Raw genomic sequence first — 20,478 nt, 5'->3', positions numbered from 1 at the left:
TTGTTTTCCTCTTACATGTTCAAACACTCTCATTCTCTTGCAAAGTCACTTTTTAGTCTGTTTTCTAAGCATGGTGCTTTCCCAGAATTTCACTTTTAATCCTCTTTCACGGTTACTCTGTTGAGTGAATACTTCTACTCTTCCTTTCCCTTCCCAAAAGAACTCCACTTTTCACAATCCTAAAGTTCGAATAGGATTGATATCCATATCTCTCGAGCAAGAAGAGGCCCTTGTAGGCCTTCACTGATAAGCATAATTTCATCCTCCTTTCTGGCTATAGTGACTGGTTCACAAGGGCATACATTAAGTCAGCTTTAAAGGAGTTCGCACATCATATTCCTTAAGCCCAAGTAATTGATAATGGATAAGCACACAATTTAAATTGTTCAATCAGCAAATCTTTGGAAGACAGAGCAGGAACTAAATGATAATTGGTTCTTAAAATAATAAATTTCAGGGCCAAATATCAACTAGAGCTACCCTAGTTTTGGACATTTTAATTATGTGAATCAATAAACTACAGAATTTGAGTTTAGCTTTCTGTTACTTGAAGTTGAAAGCTTCTTAAGTGACCTTATATAATTTCCCTCTGAGGAATGGAATTCACTTTCTACTTATCTAATTTTTTAGTTTTTCTGAGATTCTCCATGTAAAACAAGATATTCACAGAATAAAATTAAATAGTGTATTAAAGCTTTTAGCATTGTGACTGGGTATAAAAAGTACTCAATGAATAGTATCTATTATTGCTATTGTTACAACTGTTTAAATTCATTCACCCTTTATTTTCATCTCAGACTCTAGAGCTTCAGTCAAAAATGTATCACTGTGTGTTGCACATCTTCCTATTAGACCCTGTATTTCTAAAACTAAGGGCTATACCTTTATGCAGAATGTCAAAAAACCTTAAAAAGTGGTCATCATGTGTTGACTCTTCTGTATGCCTTGGCTATGTGCAAGGTATGTTAATCAATGTATCTCCTTATTTTTTCTATCCACTCTGAAAAATAGGTATCACTATTCCTATTTTACAGGTGAGAAAATTGAGACCGAGAAAGTTGTTCTACTTTCCCAAGATCATACACTTAACACAAATCCAGATTTATATAATTCCAAAGCTCATGACCTTTCTACTAGGACTTATTCTTTTCCTGGACTCAAGCTTTCTTCCAATTGTCATATAATGAATGTGTTTTTGTGTTGTCCAATATGTGTGTGTGTTTCTCCATTCAATTTCAAACTGTAATTAAGGTCATTTCTCTATCTCTTTTTGCTCACAAGGGTATTATTTAATAAGCCCCATAAAATTCTCCCTCGCTAAATGAAATGTTCTATTTTAGAAGCTGTATAGAGTCCGTTGGGATTGATGGCTGGGATGTAACAAAAACGAAACTTGCCAAGACTTTGTAGTGGCTTTGCCTATAAAAGCAGCAATCCACCAACGCCTTGTTATGGAGTACCTGATTATCATTATTGCAGAAATGTGGAGCCCAAACATCTTACTTTAATGAGCCTTTCTCATTTGGAGAACTTACTTTGGCTTGGGTTTGTCCAAAAATACTTTGCTCTTTTAAGACCACAGTACCTAATTTAGCAGCTCATTATACTTTACTGCAAATGACACTGTCTTCTTATGTCTATATGTTATTTCAGTTAGTACTTGATCTCCTACACATTTGACTTGCATGAGTTTTATAATATTTCCTTAGACACACAATATTATCTGTATGACAAATTTAGGTAACTTTTGGCAACAGATTCAGTTAAGCATCATGGTGTAGCTCTCTTACAATCAAGGTCAAACACTGGCTCATAGGTTTTCATATCATAGTAAAAATCTAAAAGAAAATTTCATTTTTTCTTCTCTCTCACTTCTCTTCTCCTAATCACCCTATCTATAAATTGTAATTTTATCAAGCCTATCACAAAAAAGTGCAAAATAATCAATCGTATATTTGTATATCAAGGGAATATTGTCTAGAATTATTTTTGGCAAAGGAAGGAATGTTAAATTATCCACCAAAACTAGCTGATATGGGAAAATGCAGATATTACCTATTCTTCAATTACTATCAGCTTTGGTACTTTTTTCTGTGTGTGCATCTGTGTATCATGGGGTGGGGGTGGAGGGTGTCAAGAAAGAGAGAGATAATCTTGTTGCAGACAAAAATAATTTTCACGTGAAACACATACAAATAAGAGGTTACCCTCTCAAGTAATCCAAGATTACTTAAAAGTTTAGTAACCCATCTGGTTTTATTGCATGATGCTCTGGTTTAATTGCCAGGTTGTCCACTTTTGACATTACTGCCAGAAAGTTTAGACTAAAATTTCTGGCTCACACCCATGTTAAATGTGTTGCTCATTATAGTTTGAAGAATTAGCCTTATTTATGTTTCTATCTCAGATCCACTTTTACAGTTTTTATTTCTTTGTCCACATTTAACCTAGGCTACTTTATGATATTTTATTGTGCTGTACAAGTCGCTTAATAAGCCTTCTGAAATTCTTTCTAGAACAAGGTGGAATATAATACATAGACAGTCAATGTGAAGATTCTGAAATCCTGAGTAATTATCCCATATACCAACTTCATCCTTTTTAAAAATAGACATAACCAAGTTATGGTGTTTCAGGAGTTTGTTCCTTCAGATGTTCAGATGTGTCCGGAGTTTATTCCTTCTGGTGGGTTCCTGGTCTCGCTGGCTTCAGGAGTGAATCTGCAGACCTTTGCCGTGGGTGTTACAGCTCATAAAGGCGGTGCGTCCGGAATTGTTCATTCCTCCTAGTGGATTCGTGGTCTCACTGGCTTCAGGAGTGAAGTTGCAGACTTTTGCAGTGAGTGTTGCAGCTCATAAAGGCAGTGTGGACCCAAAGAGTGAGCAGCAGCAAGATTTATTGCAAAGAGCAAAAGAACAAATCTTCCACAGCATACAAGGGGACTGCAGCGGGTTGCTGCGGCTGGCTGGGGTGGCCAGCTTTTATTCCCTTATTTGGCCCCGCCCACATCCTGCTGATTGGTCCATTTTACAGAGAGCAGATTGGTCCATTTTTACACAGTGTTGATTAGTGCATTTGCAAACATTTAGCTAGACACCGGTTGCTGATTAGTGCATTTACAATCCTTTAGCCAGACAGAATAGTTTTCCAAGTCCCCACCCAATTAGCTAGACACAGAGTGCTGATTGGTGCGTTTACAAGCCCTTAGCTAGACAGAAAAGTTCTCCAAGTCCCCACTTGACCCAGAACCCCTGCCGGCTTCACCTCTCACTTCTACTACCATTGTTGGTACTGGCTGTATCCACTTTGTTCTTTCATCATTCGGCCCCTCTTCATCAACTACTTTCTATTTTATTTTTATTTCCTTTCTTTTGTTTTGTCCTCAGGAAGATGTCAAAAACACAAGTGTATTTACAGGGCGATGTCCGAAAGTTCCACCTGGGCTGCTATGCTGACCCTGCTTTCTTTGTCTGCCTCTTATAGGTAGGCGTTTCTTAACCTCTAATCCTCGGCCCTCTTTTCTTGTCAAACCATATTTGTTTTCTGGATGACCTTTTTGTTCTGATTAATTAAGATACGGTGTCACTATTGAGGACATCTTAATCTATGTATCCAATTGAGTTCCATGTCTAAGTCACATCCTCAAAATCACAGAAAGACAGAAAAGTAAATTATACCCTTGAGAGGCTTATAAGGGAGAGAAGAAAAACTTGGAGGAATGGTGGCTTAAGAAAAATATCGGATGGAGCAAAACTAGTTTTTGCTCTTGTTGTGTTTTAGGGATAATGGAGTTTTTACAACTTTATATACTAGGAGGAAGTAGCTGAAGAGAATAATGAAAATAAAAGAAAGATGACTGAAGAGGCAAGATATCAGGGGATATTTAGAGGGAGAACTTAGTATGATGTCTGAGAATGATGAGTCAATAAGAACACGAATTCTCAGAATTGATTTTGAAGGAGGAGAGGATGAGCCAGCCACAGTTGCATTGAAAGTTAGAGAAACTCACTCCTTTGAATTTTTTGTTTCCAAAAACTGCAGCCCTCAGGAACTGGTTGACAGTTGGTCATATAGTACTTTCTATGTCTGAGGAGCCTATATTGGAAGAGATTTGAAGTTTTTTTCAGTAATTTCAATGTTTCAGTAATTTCAACATTGATTATTTGACCGAGGAGCCATCTGCCATCAGATAAAACGACAAAAGGCAATTTGAAACCCACCATGCCTTTTCCTCAAATATTGGAAAAGCAAATGAATAGATGAATATTGTGTGTGTTTGTGTGTTGGAATAAAGCCTCCAGATACAATTTTTTGCATATGATGGAATTCTAAGACCTCTTTATAATATAGTCTCTGTTGGCTTAATACACAGAGACCTTCTGTGTGGCTGCCTCTACCCGGGTCTGGAAAGCGTCGTCAGTGTGCAGCAAACACACACAGTAAGGTGCACTGTGAATTTCTAAGAGTCCCCAAAGACTGAAGACAGTAAGTCATTCAGAGTCATGTTAATGGCAAAGCTGCCAGAAATGGGCCACACACCCTAATTCAAATGACCCTTTCTTCATAAAAAGTAATAAAAAATGACCATATAAGAACCCAATTCTTCTCGAATGCATGAATAGGATTTGTATGTATAATCTACGGACTACAGTTTGAAACAAGTTTAATATGACCCAGCTGTGTTGCATAATTAAACTGACAATTAAAGCACGATCTAAGAGGCCACCAGATGGCAGCCTTTTCATGTTTAACTCCTGTGGTTTCCCCTAGACCTGCTAGATTTTGTTTGTTTTTAGGGCCCAGAATCTCAGAGTAGAGGAAAGGTTTGGGACTAGGAATTCAGTCAAGGGCCACAGACAGGTAAAAAGAAATGTATTTTTTTAAGTTTATTTTTTATTTGTTTTGTTTTGTCTTCAGAAAGATGCTGAAATGACAAATACATTTATAGGGCTCTGCCCCTAACTTCCATCCAGGCTGACTGTGTCGGCCCTAGTAGACCTCAGGCCATGTGGGGCAATGTGAACCTGGAAAATAAGCAGAATATGTATCTTTTTGGTTGTGGCAGCTGCCTCAACTCAAAGTCCCTCATTACCCCTGCATAGAAAAATTGTCTTGTACTTGTTTCTTAGGCTTTTAAGTGGTTGAAAAATTACTTTATCTTTTATTTACTTCAAATCTTAATTTTAATTTAATTTTTTCCTTTGTTATGCACTTTTAACTTCATAATTTTTCTTACCGAAATTTTAGAAAAGACAAAATGACTTCATTCAATAAATGCAGCAAATGTGTTTAAAGTTACTTCTTTAAAAACATTTTATTTCACATGTATACTAAATAAGAAAAAAATTTTAAATATAAAAAGTGAAAAGAAATAATGTAAAATAATATAACGTCATCACTATCCAAATATAAACCCCATAAACTGTTATCTAAAAATCGTATGTCTCTATAAATAGAATTATCTCCAAAACAGGATTTTATATACATATATATATATATACTGTTTTGTAGATTTTAAAAATTCACAATGTATCATATACATTTTTCCATATTAAAAATTTATTTCCATGCTATAAATTTTAATGGTTATATAGTGCTCTGTGTGTAATTATGCCACAGTATGTTCAATTGGGCCTTTACCACAAAAATGTTTTTAGAAGTACTATAATTTTATAAAATCAATAGTTAAGTAGGAGAGTAAGACAGGATAGAATTGAAAAGCAAGAGCAAAGAACAGAAATGCCGACAGGCAGCGGAGAACCACCCAGGAAAAGAGAGGTCAAAACAGAGGAGAAGTAAAGGACACATGAAAGATAGAAAGGGGTAAAGATAGAGGAAAAGAAGAAAACAGAAATGATCTGCAGTAAACCATCCAGCAAAGACTTGCTTTTTATTTGTGTTATAGGTTTCTAATGATCAGCCTTTATCTTTCTACTTTGAAATACTGAGTGGCTGACAACCGCTCTACAGCTGTTCTTTATCTGAAAGGAGGGTAAATTTTCACTGAAGGGCATGGTAAAGAAATGCAAGAAGCAAATATTAATATTAAAATTGTTCTCTAGTTGCAGCTACAGAACAGGGGAGTGCAAATTGATTATTTGGAATTAAGCAGAGGATCAAATCTCCAGGGGAAAAAAAAAAGACACAAAAACATTTTTCTATTTCTAGTTCACTTCATAAGCTTGTGAAAAGAACACACTGCCTGGACGTGATGATTTATATGAAACGATGTCCATGAAATACAATTATATCATATGTAAGGTGATGAAATATTATGTAGATAATAAAAATGCATGAGCATACTCTTTTTAACACATGTAGACAATAATATGTGTAAGGATACATAGCGACTTGGGACTGACTGTAAAATTGGGGATATAAGGGCGTGGTAAAAGAATAATTTGGCTTTTTATGCAGTATTTTTATTTAGAATTTTTATAGTAAGGCATGTATTGATTTTTAATAAAAATAAATGAATAAAAAGAGAAAATGTCAGCTCACTGAGCACAAATCACTCATGAACAGAGGGAAGGGGGATGATTCCTCAAAGTGTGTGAATCGTGGCTGATGAGAGCAGCCTCTCTGCTCTCACTCCACTGAGCGCTTTCTCCAGCAGCCTCAAAAGGCCTTATTCTCAGCTGGTATCATGCGACTCTCATGTCACAGGATGCATTTTAAGCCTCCCTTGAAGAAAATTTTTTGTAAGGCTTGGATCTAGACCTCTTTATCTTCAAATAGTTGCAGATGGCAGCCTTAGGTTTCATGAAGGAAGAGGGTAGATTGGCAGACTTGAACAATTAAAGTAAAAGTGGCTTCAGAGGGATTTTCAAATTCTCTGAATTTTACAATGAAGACCTTCTTTACTGGGAGTAAAGCAGTAGGATGAGAAAGTAAAGCTAGAGGAAATATTCTTCCTGAAATAAAGGTGTTCCAAAAATAAATGTGATTGCATTGGGATAGATCCACTGTAATGATGCCCTCATGTATTAAATCTGGGCTCCTGGGAGCTTGCAAAATTCTACAAACCATTATGAATATTTCTTAGAGCTTAATAGAATCATATATTTTATCATAGTAAGGCTGTGTAAGTTAGCTAAATATTGAGCTTTTTCTTGTTTGGAAACATCTCTGCTCACTTATACCTCATGCTAAATTCTGAAATAGAAATTCATATGTTTTTAATAACAAGGGAAAAACAATAATCACTTATGAAGTGGAATCTTTACCCTGCCTTTTTTTGGTTGGTAAATAAAAATTCTATATATTTATGATATATATATCATACAACATGATGTTTTCATATACATATACTTTGTAGAATGGTTAAATCGAGGTAATCAGCATATACATTACCTTACATACTTATTTTTTGTGATGAGAACATTTAAAATCTCAGCAACTTTCAAGTACACAATAGATTATTATGAACTATAGTCACAATAATGTACAATAGATCTTTTGAACACATTCTTCTCTCTACCTGAAATGTTGTATCATTTGACCAATATCTCCTCGACCCCACAGCTTCAGCCTCTGATAACCACCATTCTACTCTCTGCTTCCGTGAGTTTGACGCTTTTTTAGATTCCTTACATGAGTGAGATGGTGTGGCATTTGTCTTTTTGTGCCTGGCTTATTTCACTTAACATAATAATCTGCCAGGTTTATTCATGTTGTTGCAGATGATAGGATTTCCCTCTTTTTTAGGGGTGAATAGTATTCCATTGTGTATATATGCCACATTATTTAAAGCCGTTCATCTGTTGATGGACACTCCGGTTGGTTCCATGTTATTCTACCTTTGACACCAAGTCTGCCTATCTATTGAGCGCTACTCTTTCTTTAATCTTCTGGCTTGTTTTCTTTCCTGTGGCTTAGTGACTGGCCACTCTAGCTTTGCCTCAGGATCCTCTTCGGTGCCTGACAAGTCTGAGCAGCTCTGGTCAGATCTCCTTAAAACCTCAGGCTCTTCATCCTTGATTCCCGCAGAGGATATTCCCTACTTTGAAGTAAAGAAAATTTGTTTTTTCTTGATTGGTAACATGTTCTTTTCAGAGATCAGGAAGAATCTTTGTGTTCAGGACCCTTGGCAATATCTGCTGTAAGGATGATTTTCCAGTAGCAGTCAGCAGAGAGCAGGCTCCTAATCTGGTAGAATAAAATACAATAAAGCAACCAGAGTACTGGTCATGACATTTAGTAACTTGGTAACACCAAAGTAGCTGAGGGAAGCTTTTAATGAAGATTATGGAGGCTTATCTGAAACATGAAAAAATTAAAGAAGTCTTACTTTTTAGCTCTTAAGTAACAGAAAGACATTTCTTCGTATGTGGGTACTTTATTTCTCTAGGATCTTTTTGAGAAAATAATTTGTCAGTTGATTACTTTGGGGGCAACTGAGTTTTTTTAGAGATTCTGTGAAGTCCTTGGAGAAATTCAAGATTCAAAACTTAATTCTTGATCTCTAGCCATTCATAAATGTAACAGGCAAGTCTATGTAATGCAATGTAAGGTCAAATATAACATGTTCAAAGTACCAATGAAGTACAGAGGCAGAATTGCTGAGAGGATCTTATGTTTCTTTAAGAAATATGTCAGCTGGTCCCCAAAGGGTTTAATTTTTAAAAATTCCAAATGAAAATAAAGAAAAATCTTGTTGGTGGGAACATCATGAACAAAAGCTTGGAGGCATGAAAAGTACATGATACAATGGAGGACAATAAGTACAGAATTATTGCTAGAATTAATGATAGAGGAGATTGTAATGGGAAGAAAGTCTAAAAATAATTCCAGACCAGAACATACAGTGCCCTGAATCCCAGGCTAAGAAGATTTCGCTTCTTTCTGTATTCCGTGAAAAGCCTTTGAAGGATTTTAAGTGGAGGTATTTTTAGAACTATGCCTTAGAATGAGTTATCTTACTGCTATAGTCAGATGGTAAGATTGAAGGCCAAAAAACCAATTACTAAAATAATACCAATGGCAGATGTGAAAGACTTGAAATAGTACATTACAGAAAGAAAGAGACTACACTTTGGCCACTTAAACGTCTAGAGTTTGAAAAGGTGGGCACTGAGATTCTCTGTGTAGTTGTCAACTCCATTCTTGTCATTGCTCACAAGGAAGATCCAAAGTAAATGTTTTTATTTTAAAAACAGCTTTATGGAAACATACATAAAGAAATAGTTGCGTGCTTAAGAACACCAGACCTGGCCCTCCTAAAGAGGGAAAACCTTGGCAAAGCAAAGGACTGGGGTTTACATTTTCAAAAGCTGTTTTATCCTTTAAATGGTACCTACGATACAGTCAAAGAAGGCTGGTTGTCAATTTTACTGCTTCTGTAATGATAAATGTCACCCTTTTCTCCTTTGCAGGAGAGGGGATTTCCCAAGTTTATCCTAGGAAGCTAATTTTGAATGAACGATGAAATATGAAATATGAAATACGATCATGGCAAATTTAGGCTACAGAAATTAAGAACCTAAAACTGAAGAATATAAGGACTTGAGGGACAATTAGAAATTGCCTACTCTGGAGTTTTCTATCTTTTTATCAGCACAGACTCCTTTCATTTATTTTTTCACTTAATAGAGAGCTTCACAAAGGTCATGACCAGGGTGACCATGTTTGTTTACCAACATTGTTCACCATTTATATCCCAGCAAGTCCTATAGAGTTCAATAAATAAATTAACTTATAAAGTACAAGTTAAATGATTAGTAGCCAGTTAGCACTATTCATCACCTTTATAAACCAATATGATCTAAATGCATTGATAAATGTTAAACAAAAGCAGACACTCAATAGTTTGATTACTCTCATGGCTTATGTTTTCCATTAAGCTTTTAGAGATAATTAAAAACAATTTAATAATTTTTGTTATTATCTTGTATTCCTAAAGCCATAAGGATCCCGGTGACTTTGGGTTAGGAACAGTAGTTCTAATCTTATTTCAGATGAAAATGAGGCACAGAGATTGGAAGTGACTTCCAAGGACATATAAACATCATCAACATCCTGTAATTTAATCTTAAGCAGCTTTTGGGGGCGAGGAAAAAAAGACCAATCTTAAGATTTGCTTCAGTAGTTTCTTGTGTCCCTAGTCTTTGAGGCCTATTACATGCTGTTCTGACTTCTGACTTTTAGGTAGAAGGCCAATGGCTGCACCTTTAACTCTGTTCTTTTCTGTAGGGTTTTTTACCCCTAAAAGTGTTTAATTATACCAAAAAAGAAGGTGTCTTTGATCACACAACTTGCTTAGCTACTTTCTCCAGGTTGCTTTAACACTGCCATCTGGATACATTACTCTTTTCTTTAGATCACTTTTAAATAACTAAGACAAGAAAAATATTTTTAAAATAATAAAAAAATCAGAAAGACCAAAAAAAAAAAAAAGAAAGAAAGAAAAAAAGAAATCTACACAAAGTCCAGAAACAATGGAAAGAAGCAAGATAGGGTTGATTTTCCTGGAGAGAAAATATAGTCACCTGGTAATTTTGTCTTAGTTCTGGAAAAAGAGCCCTGGTTGTATCACACCCACTCCTGTGCCATTCCTCTAATTTCTTTCCTACTCCTTTACGGTCTGCCTGCCCTCTCTTTCTTCCTGCTATCTGGGTAGGAACTGAGGCATGTCAAGTACCATGTTTCTACCGAAGATTTCTTGTCAGTGCAAGGATAGAATACAATCAGATTGTTTGATTCTTCCCCATGAATTTGGTTCCAGAAATATTATATATTAATAACTAGAAAAAGATGAGTAATGACTAGGCATTATGTCGATGTGCAGACTGTATGTGACCTGAGTAGACATAGGATGCATTATTGAGATCAGCAATATTTTCAGAGACTCAGTGTTGTGTGCTTGTACACAGGATTAGAAATAGATTCAAAGACCCCTGTCTAGTCCTATTGTGTATGATCAAATCTCTTTTACAACTTCCCTGTCAAATATTTATCCAATGTACTTCTCAACACCTTTCATGACAATCACAAATATTGCCCTGCTCTGACTTTTGGAAAGAGCTTTCTTATAATAAACAGAAACTGGTCTCCCTATGGACTGCCCAATTTGTTCTATTCCTACTCCTTCTTATCACATAGAATAAGTTAAATTCCTTTTTCCCCTGATGGCTCTTTCTGATATTTCAGAGATGTGATCACAGCTCCTTTGAATTTTCTTATGTCCAGGAGAAATTCCCATGGTTCATTAAATTATTTTTCATAAGACTTAACCTCTACATACATTTCATATGTTAATGTTCCTATTTCTAATTTCACCCAGAATTATACACAATTCTTTTTTGAAAATATTTTGAAAAATAATACAAGTAATATATTTTTATTGGAGAAAAATTAGAAAACCACAGATGGCAAAAAAATATATTTTTAAATGATCTATGAAGCATTTCTATGCAAAAAGAGAGGCTTTTGATATTTTGGCATATAACTTTCCAAATTTATTCACATTCATATATACACTGCTAAATTTTAGCAAGATACTTAAGTGAGGCTAAGCTTAAAAAGCAATTCCATGTATGTCTATTTCTAAGAATGGGCACTGAAAATCACCTTGGAGTAAATTTTCTTTTTCTAGGAAATATCACTTAACTGAGTCCTCATAATTATGCCAACTTAAGGTTTGCTCTCACCCATTGCTCTAAAGCAGAGGCCAGCAAATTTTTACTGTAAAGCCAGGAAGTAAAGGCTTAAGTCTTTGGGGACCACATGAGGTCTTTGCTGCTGCTGCTGCTCCTCCTTCTTTTCCTTTTTCTTCTCCTTGTTCAAACTTACACACTTTTTAAAAATGGTAATACCATTCTTAGCTTACAGGCTGTACAGAAGCAGGGCACTGACCAGAATTTACCAGAGGCTCAAGTCTGTTTGCCCCTATTCTAGAGGAATGATTTAATACAGTTTCTCAATTACTAACTGAGGCAGCCCCCATAAAACTCCTTGATATATAGAGTTCATCTATGGGGATGTCTTAGGTAAATTTGCGTAGTAATCAATGAGCCCCCTGGGAAGAAAGAAATAGAAACATCAAATACCAGTTTTTTGAGGGGTAATTTTATTAGACTCTCTCTGATGGGTTGAGACGTTCCCAGCTAAGGTGTGACAACTGGAAAGCGTGCTGAAGGCTGCCAAGTAGAACTAGCTATGAGACTAATAGACATCTGGATTATTGGCCTGGACTCTTAAATGGCTGGAGAAGAAAACTGACTTTTACATAGCTCATGACTAACTAAGCCGGTTTACTAAAAAGATTATGCCTTGGAATTAATGACTAAGGGTGTGAATATATTCTTGGAGAGTTGTAATCCTCAAAGGAGCTTTCTGTTTTAGTCATAGATGATGATGTAGTAACAGTTACCTCAAACCTCTGTGGCTTAACAGGATAAAGGCTTATGTATCATTTCCAACCTGATGGACAGCTTTCCTAGAGAGCTTCCCTGTGCAACTCTCCTCCAATTTATCACTCAGGGATCCAGGCTCCTTCCATCTTGTGATATCATCATCTTTAATGTATAACCTCCACATCTGCCATGGAAAGGAAAGAAATAACACAGGCAATCAGTCAGGGTATTATAGTCAGTCCTCAAATTGACATTCATTGCTTCCTCTCATTTGCATTGGTCAGAATCTGTTTATAGAGTCTCAAACTAACTCCAAATGAAGCTAGGAAATATAGATGTAATATGTACCCAGGAAGAAAAACAAATATTGTTTAATGTCTGCTCAGTCCTGGTCATACTCCCTTCACTTACATGTAGGTATTGAGTGGGGTTGGGAGCAGCACATGTAGCTTCTGGAAAGATCTGGAACAGCAAGAGTGTAACCACAGTAGTGACAAGCATGTACCATAATTTTAAATGTCAGTTTTTATTAGTGACTTAATTAGAAATGATGGAAGTGATGGCATACTAAAACTAGCCAAGATATCATTCTAGCTCTTAGGTTTCTCTTTGCCTCATGTTTGGAACCCAGATGTAACTGGGCCCTTTGATCCAAGTAAGTTCTCAGGGTTTTCAGAAACTAGAAAGTAGAAAGCAAAAGGAACGAGACATCCTGCCAAGTTAGACAAATGAGGGCTTGAGCAATTTATTTTAATAGTATATTTTATGAACTTACTTATGCTCCAAGCTGGTGAAGTGAGCCATATCAATTAGAAGTGTGTATGTGTGGGTAGGTGTGTATAAGAGTGCAGGTGTGTTTATAAACATACTGGAATTATCTATGATGATCTCAAGGTGTGAAGATCAATTTTCCTAATGTGGTCTGATTAATGTAATTAGTATTTGTGTGTGTGTGTGTGGGTGTGTGTGTGTGTGTGTGTATGTGTGTGTTTGTGTACCTATATGTACATATATACATCTATCTATATTAACGTTTTCATATGTAAATTTTATATGGTACCTAATGGTATCTAAAATCTTGAATCTTCTTCTCACATGTACTTTATATATTTGCTATTTTGTGCTTGCACAACTGGCTTTTGGTGGGTAATATTTACTATCTTATAGTGCCAAGCATGTATTCTCCCTCTTACTGGTAACAATAGTAACTTAAATTTTATTTGGAAAATTACACCTTGAAATGAATCAGGGTATAGGGAAATTTAAATTTTTCCTCTGAAGATTTGATAATTTTAGTTTATAAAACAAATTGATAATAGAGTAACAGGAAAAAAGGCATACATATTTTATTATGTGCGCACGTGTGCACCAGAGTCACATAAAATATAAAAACTCAAAGAAAAGCAAAATGGGTGATACTTTTATACCATCTTGAATGTACAAGAGCAATAGGAACTTGGATCATGGCAAAACAGGTTATGGGAGGGAGAGGAGGCTTGGCTAGCAAAGGTGGTCTTGCTCTATAGATGGAACCTCACAGGTAGCAGCCCTCAGAGAGAATAGATGGTAACTGTGTCTTTCAGACCTTTAAAGGTATCAGACTCTCTCATTATCTAGATTATTAGACTGGACTTGTTTATGTCTCTTTTGAGGTAGGTTCTCCAAGTTCTTGTACTTTATGGAAATGGTCAGCTTTCCAATAAATTATTATTATTTTTATTAAGAACAACCAGGGTTATATTCTGTAGCCTGTAATCCAAGAATACCTAAATGACACACACTTGAACCTCAATGTGTATAAAGAAACTTTTTCTTTTGTTATAATATATGTATCTATAATATATATATTTGTTTGTTACCTATTGCACTACACTATCTAGACATTTTTATATGGCTTCTGTCAAATAGCAAATTCCCTAACTGATTCTCTTTCTTTGGATGTACAGACATAGTGGATATGCATAATATTGTCATCAAATAATATTGTCATCAAATAAAACGCACAGTAAAATCATTGCACTTTCTTGGTTCATAGTGTTTATCTTTTTGGGATCTATGATCTGGTGTAAAAATGGGATCCTTAACTTTTGAGGATTTGTTTTGCCTTCCACTTGTGCCTGCTAATTAAGTAGTAGAAACTGCATGCTTTAAAGAGAACCTTAAAAACTGGTAAATGAAAAACCTTACAACTACTGGATCTTCTATCTGTCTGTGTATTTATATATGTTGTGTGTGTGATGTTTATATATAAAAGTGCTCCAAATTAATGGGCTTAAAAATAATAAGTGCTTGGCCGGGCGCGGTGGCTCAAGCCTGTAATCCCAGCACTTTGGGAGGCCGAGACGGGCAGATCACGAGGTCAGGAGATCAAGACCATCCTGGCTAATACGGTGAAACCCCATCTCTACTAAAAAATACAAAAAAAAAAAAACTAACTGGGCGAGGTGGCAGGCGCCTATAGTCCCAGCTACTCAGGAGGCTGAGGCAGGAGAATGGCGTAAACCTGGGAGGCGGAGCTTGCAGTGAGCTGAGATCCGGCCACTGCACTCCAGCCTGGGCGACAGAGCAAGACTCCGTCTCAGGAAAAAAAAAAAAAAATGTAGTAAGTGCTTAAATCAAATATTTTGTGAGAAAAGTAAAAAGGGTAATGCCTTTTAGTTCATATGGCTTAAGTAATCTTTGAGAAACTAAAACAGTTTTACATGCAAGATGTATAAGGATAGTGAAATGTGTTTTTGGTAAAAGAGTCTAAGAAGGCATGGAAATGTGAATAATTTTTTTTTGGCCTGGTTTAGAGGGTTAAAGGATTGTTTTAAGTTAGATAGGGAAAAGTTGAAGGTTTGAACAAGTTGTGGAAGGTTTGTAAAAAATTAATCTTGTAAAAGAAATTATGTGTGTTAATATATTGGCTAACATTAAAGGAGTATTATTCAGTTTTTCCATAAATTGAGCATTGGAATAAAAGCACAACACATTTTTCTTAGAGCACTAACCTACTCTTTAACCAAAAAAAAAAAAAAAAATTATAAAGGATGATAAAAGGTTTATGAGAATCCTATATTAAGATCAAACTGATTAAAATCAAAAAGATTTGTCTATAAGATTCTTAATAAAAGAATATAAGATTATTTTATTAAGAATTGGGGTTGACATTAAGAGTACACTAAAGCAAAGGGTGAAGTTTGACTTAGATGGTATAAAAATCATCAGGAAGCATTGTCACGTATGAAATGATGTTTGGCTTTCTTTGGGCTGTATTTGTATAAATATGTTATTGGTATGTTTTTCAAATTAATGGAAAACTCCTATAATTTTGATGTAATTTAGTGTATGTTATTAATAGTTATAATTGTTAGGTAAAATTATTGTATGCCACAAAAGTAATCAAATTTCCTTGTCAATTGTGTTTTTGACTGTAGCTGTCCTAAGACATTTTGTCATTCACAGACAATTGTCTTATTTTAATTCTCTTTAAAATGTGGTTTTTAATCATCTATAGGACTTTGACAGGTGCTCTTGAATGCAAGTTCCTGATAACTTTTGTGATTGTGGTATTAGAATAGAAGAAAAACTTTCAGCACTCTCATGAGAAGCTGAAATGTTCTTGAATATGAAGCAGAACAGGAGTTAACTGCATGGACTGAACTAGTAGAAGACTGAAGTAATCTTTTTGATGCTTTGCTGAAAATGGTGCTGATCTTTTGTTTTTTGGAGTCAAGGAAACTTTTCTTTTGAGATATAGGCAGCTTTTAACAATTGAGTAAAGCATACTCCTGTGAAAGAAATTTGGAGCGTATTTGTTTTTCTCTACCTAATTTCTGCAGAATTTGGAAACTATTTGCTAATATTATTAACTCATGCCAATATAATTATTTGCGTAAGTGCAAGAGGAATCTGTTTTCATTTGTATTAGGACACAACTGGAGAAACTGGTTATTTTACCAAGACTTTGATTAGAACAATGTGCTTTCCTGTAAGGAATCAAATTTGAGTTAAAGAGCCAATAAAAGCCTTTTGGGAAAACTGGCCTCATACGTTGTCTACACAGTCCCTGTGCAGGGTTCCTAACCTGTGTAAGTAAAAAAAAATGTCACTTTCTGACAGGCCCAGGAGCCCCAAGTTATCTTATGACTTCAACAGGAAAGAAATTTACCCAACTCATAGATATTAGAGGGTGAAAACACATGGCTGGGCTCAGCTTTAAAAAACGTATATATTATCTGAGATTCCTTCTCTGGAACAGAGTTCCATCAAAGCCAATTTTAAAAGCCTATGTGAAAAATAATTATTCTTGCTGCACATTATATAAATAATCAGGACAAATATAATAAAGCAAATCATTCTTACCATGATTTGTCTTTAGTAAAAATGGAAGACTGGAAAGAGAAAAAAATATGTTTCAAGAACTGTGGTACACCTGTTATTAGATTCTAATTTCATCAGTTGTTTTTGAGGTTTTTTTCCTGCAATTTAGAGTGACCCTGCTTATTCTGGTGAATCAACCAGTGATCTCTGCTCAGAAGATACAAGAGGGATGGGTAATGTGATAATTGGTATCAAAATTATAATTCTGGGAACATATTGGAATTGGCTAGCAACCCCATGTCAGCTTGGTTCCAACAACTGCCCAGTTCATGGAAACCCTTCTTATTTAGTTTACTTGGAATACTTTTACTGATTTTGCTTTACTGTTGTTGAATATATTGTTCTTGTACTCTTTGTGTGGGAATGCAGTATAAGCTTACTGAATGTTTTCTTAAATTAACACATCCTCAGGAACCGTTTATATGGTTGACCCTGTGAAATATGGAGGCCAAGCAGTGCTGCTTCTGTGCTCTTATAAAATTATGTAGTAGTGAATGCAGAAAACGTACACCCACTCTCTCTTCTGGGTGGCACACAGTTTGGACATAGCGAGGATGACAGGTGGAACAGCATTTCTTTAGTGCCTTGATGTTGGTAATTTTCTTTTTTTCCCCCAAGTCGGAGTCTTGCTCTGTTGCCCAGGTTGGAGTGCAGCAGTGCAATCTCAGCTCACTGCAACCTCTGCCTCCCAGGTTCAAGTAATTCTCCTACCTCAGCCTCCCGAGTAGCTGGGATTACAGGCACATGTACCATGCCCAACTAATTTTTGTATTTTTAGTGGAGATGGGGTTTCACCATGTAGGCCAGGCTGATCTTGAACTCCTGAAATCATGAGCCACCGTGCCCAGCTGATGTTGATAATTCTAGGAGTACTAGGAGATCAGATAGATAGCAGGGATTTTTGTGGAAATGCTCAGAGGTAGAAAAGTCAGCGAGATTCTTTGACAGACCTACATGGACAAGGAAATTGATAAGAAAATGTATTAGAAGAGAGAAAGAAGTAGAAGAAATTATTTACTAACTATAAATGGTATACTTAAGTATACACATGAAAAGTCGCCTAGGTGATCCCTGAAATAACTGAGAGACAATTTGAGGAAATCTGGAAGTCCCATAAGAGCAAGTCAAAGCAAGCATCATTAAATTAATTTTACTGTTAGGGCATTACAATGTCCTTACTGCATTTCAAGTATTGTATTATGCTCTAATTCCACCTTCTAAAGATAAGACTAGTCCTAAAATCTAGGGTTGGGTACAAATATAGTTGGAAGTTAAGCAGTTCTAGATGTGATGAGAGAAAAACAATAGAGCAGGGCTGTCCAGTGGAACTTTCTGCAGTGATGGAAATGTTTCATACCTGCACAAGCTAACATGAGAGCCACTAGGTGCATGTGGCTCAAGAGCACTTGTAATGTGATTGGCACAGCTGAGGTACTACATTTTTTGTTTTATCTCATTTGTTTAAGTTGGACACAGTTTCACTATCACATTGAAAGTGCTCTTTTGCCACATGTGGCTACTGGCTACAGGATTCAACAGTGCAGCTGTAGAGACTTGGAGGCAAATAAGCCTGATAGTGCCTAAAGACAGCACCACTGTCACCACCTCCACCATTGTCAATATAGGCGTCATCATGGTCATGATCATCACCATCATCATCATCATTATCATCATCACTGCCGCATTAGCTCTTACAAATATCCTCTCACTGGAATGCTGCAGTAATTAATTTCTTTAATCATCTGCCTGCTTTCATTCATGTTCCCTTCCAATGTACTACAACCAGAATGACCTTGATAAAAGTAAATGCAGTTATACTACTGTTCTGCTTAAAATCTTGGAATGGCCCTGCATTAATTCAGCATGAAGTACAACCTCCTTAGCAAGGCTCATATGCTCCCTTTCCTACTCTTTATCCAGTTTCACAGGATTTTGATCCTTGCCTATTTCCCTGGCCTTATCTCTAGCTATTTTTTCATGTATTCTATATTTCAGGGATACAAAATTTATTTATTTACTTAACTATACCATGCATTGTTTTGTTTTTGTTTTTAGTCGCCAGGCTTGTGTATCCTTTATTCCCTCTTTCTGTAAGATTTTCCTCCCTTTTCTTTTTTGGGCACATAGCCTTCTGCAGGTCTCAACTTAAAAGGCACATCTTTCATGAAGCTTTACCTGAATCCCTTGGGTGATGGAGGTGAGGTATTATAGCTATGCTCTCCTAAAGTACCTGGATTAAGCTTATTATAAAACATACCAGCCTTTATTGAAACTACTTAATGTCAATTGTTCTCATTATACTGTGAGCTTCATGAGAATTTTTTACAATTGGAAATTTTCATGGAAATTTTTTACAATTGACAAGTAGGTGGGGAAGAAAGCTTAGGACAAGAGGCCCTCCCATTTTCATTCTCTAAGTCGTTGCCTACCTTGTAAATGGTCACCTGGTCTGCTTATACATATAAATTTGGCCTTAGGTTTTTTTGTTCCTGAACACATGTTGAAAATGGGGATTAAGTATACTTTAAGGACACTTAGAACTAGAAACACCAATTAAATTGGAAGAGGGTGATAGTTCAGCATAATGAAGCAGTGTTGAGGCATTTCAAATGAAAGAATTAGAAACAATACACATTCAGAAAACGTTGATAGTCAGAGGAGGAAAGTATCTGTTCCTGGCCAGACTTTATATGTGAAATTTTTCATGTAGTAACTTATTGAATATTCATAACTGCTAATATCTTTTTCCATTTTACAGCCAAAAAAACTGATGCTCACAGATGTTGAACACTAAGATGACATAGTGAGGAAAGAATTCACAATCCCATGTATATACCAATGCTCACATCATTAAACTATGCTTTCTTTCAACAGGAAAAAATATCAACTCAAGGGTTTGGGGGAAGAATGGCCAGTAGAGTAATAAGTCTAGAGAGTGTTCTCTGACCTGGATGAAAGGGAAAAATTGGGAACAGAAGAAAACAAAATGGCTCATGTGAGGACATGACACTTAGTGACAGAAATGACAGAAATGAAAAAAGTAGTTTGATTCTTTCATGTGAAGACCTTCCTTTTGCATAGAAGGGACAAATGGCCACTCACTAATGGGATCTTAAGGTATACAAAGCCCCTCTCTTTAAAGCACACACCCCAATTTACCTGCCTCATTGCCTGGGATTCGCTCTATCAGAGTCACTCTTGCGGCAAGAAACAGTCCTATTAAAATATAGGACCCATATTATATATACTCAGTCTGTAATGGTAACATGACAATATTTGTCTAACACTGCCCTAAGTAAAGACCTGTTGTTTTTGCCTGCCACAATTCTCTCCCCACTTTTGGTAATAGTATATCAAATTTTCATGGGGAAACCATTCCTTTTTCATTTTCAGCCTACATAATTATAGCAGGACTGTCTTATCTTTTGCTTCTAGGTGTGTGATTACTAATTGGTAATCTTTAGAGAACATAGTCCTCTGAGTGGTGAAGAAATGGGCATATCAGTGAGAATTCTGCCCAGGACTTTGCTACAATAGGTGGGAAAGCATTGTTCTCCTTCCACCAGTTTCTAAGCATGTGTGTGTTGTGAGCTTGAACCTGTCTGTGGTTAGTTCTGTTACTATATCTTGGGTGCTATGTTAATCAGGGTTCTCTAGAGGAACAGAATTGATAGGATAGACGTGTATATGAAGGAAAGCTTATCAATGCATATTGACTCATAAGATCACAAGGTGAAGCCCCACAATAGGCCATCTGCAA

Source organism: Macaca fascicularis, chromosome 14 (assembly GCF_037993035.2).
Source record: "Macaca fascicularis isolate 582-1 chromosome 14, T2T-MFA8v1.1".
Classification (NCBI taxonomy): domain Eukaryota; kingdom Metazoa; phylum Chordata; class Mammalia; order Primates; family Cercopithecidae; genus Macaca; species Macaca fascicularis.
This window is presented reverse-complemented; position numbering follows the sequence as displayed.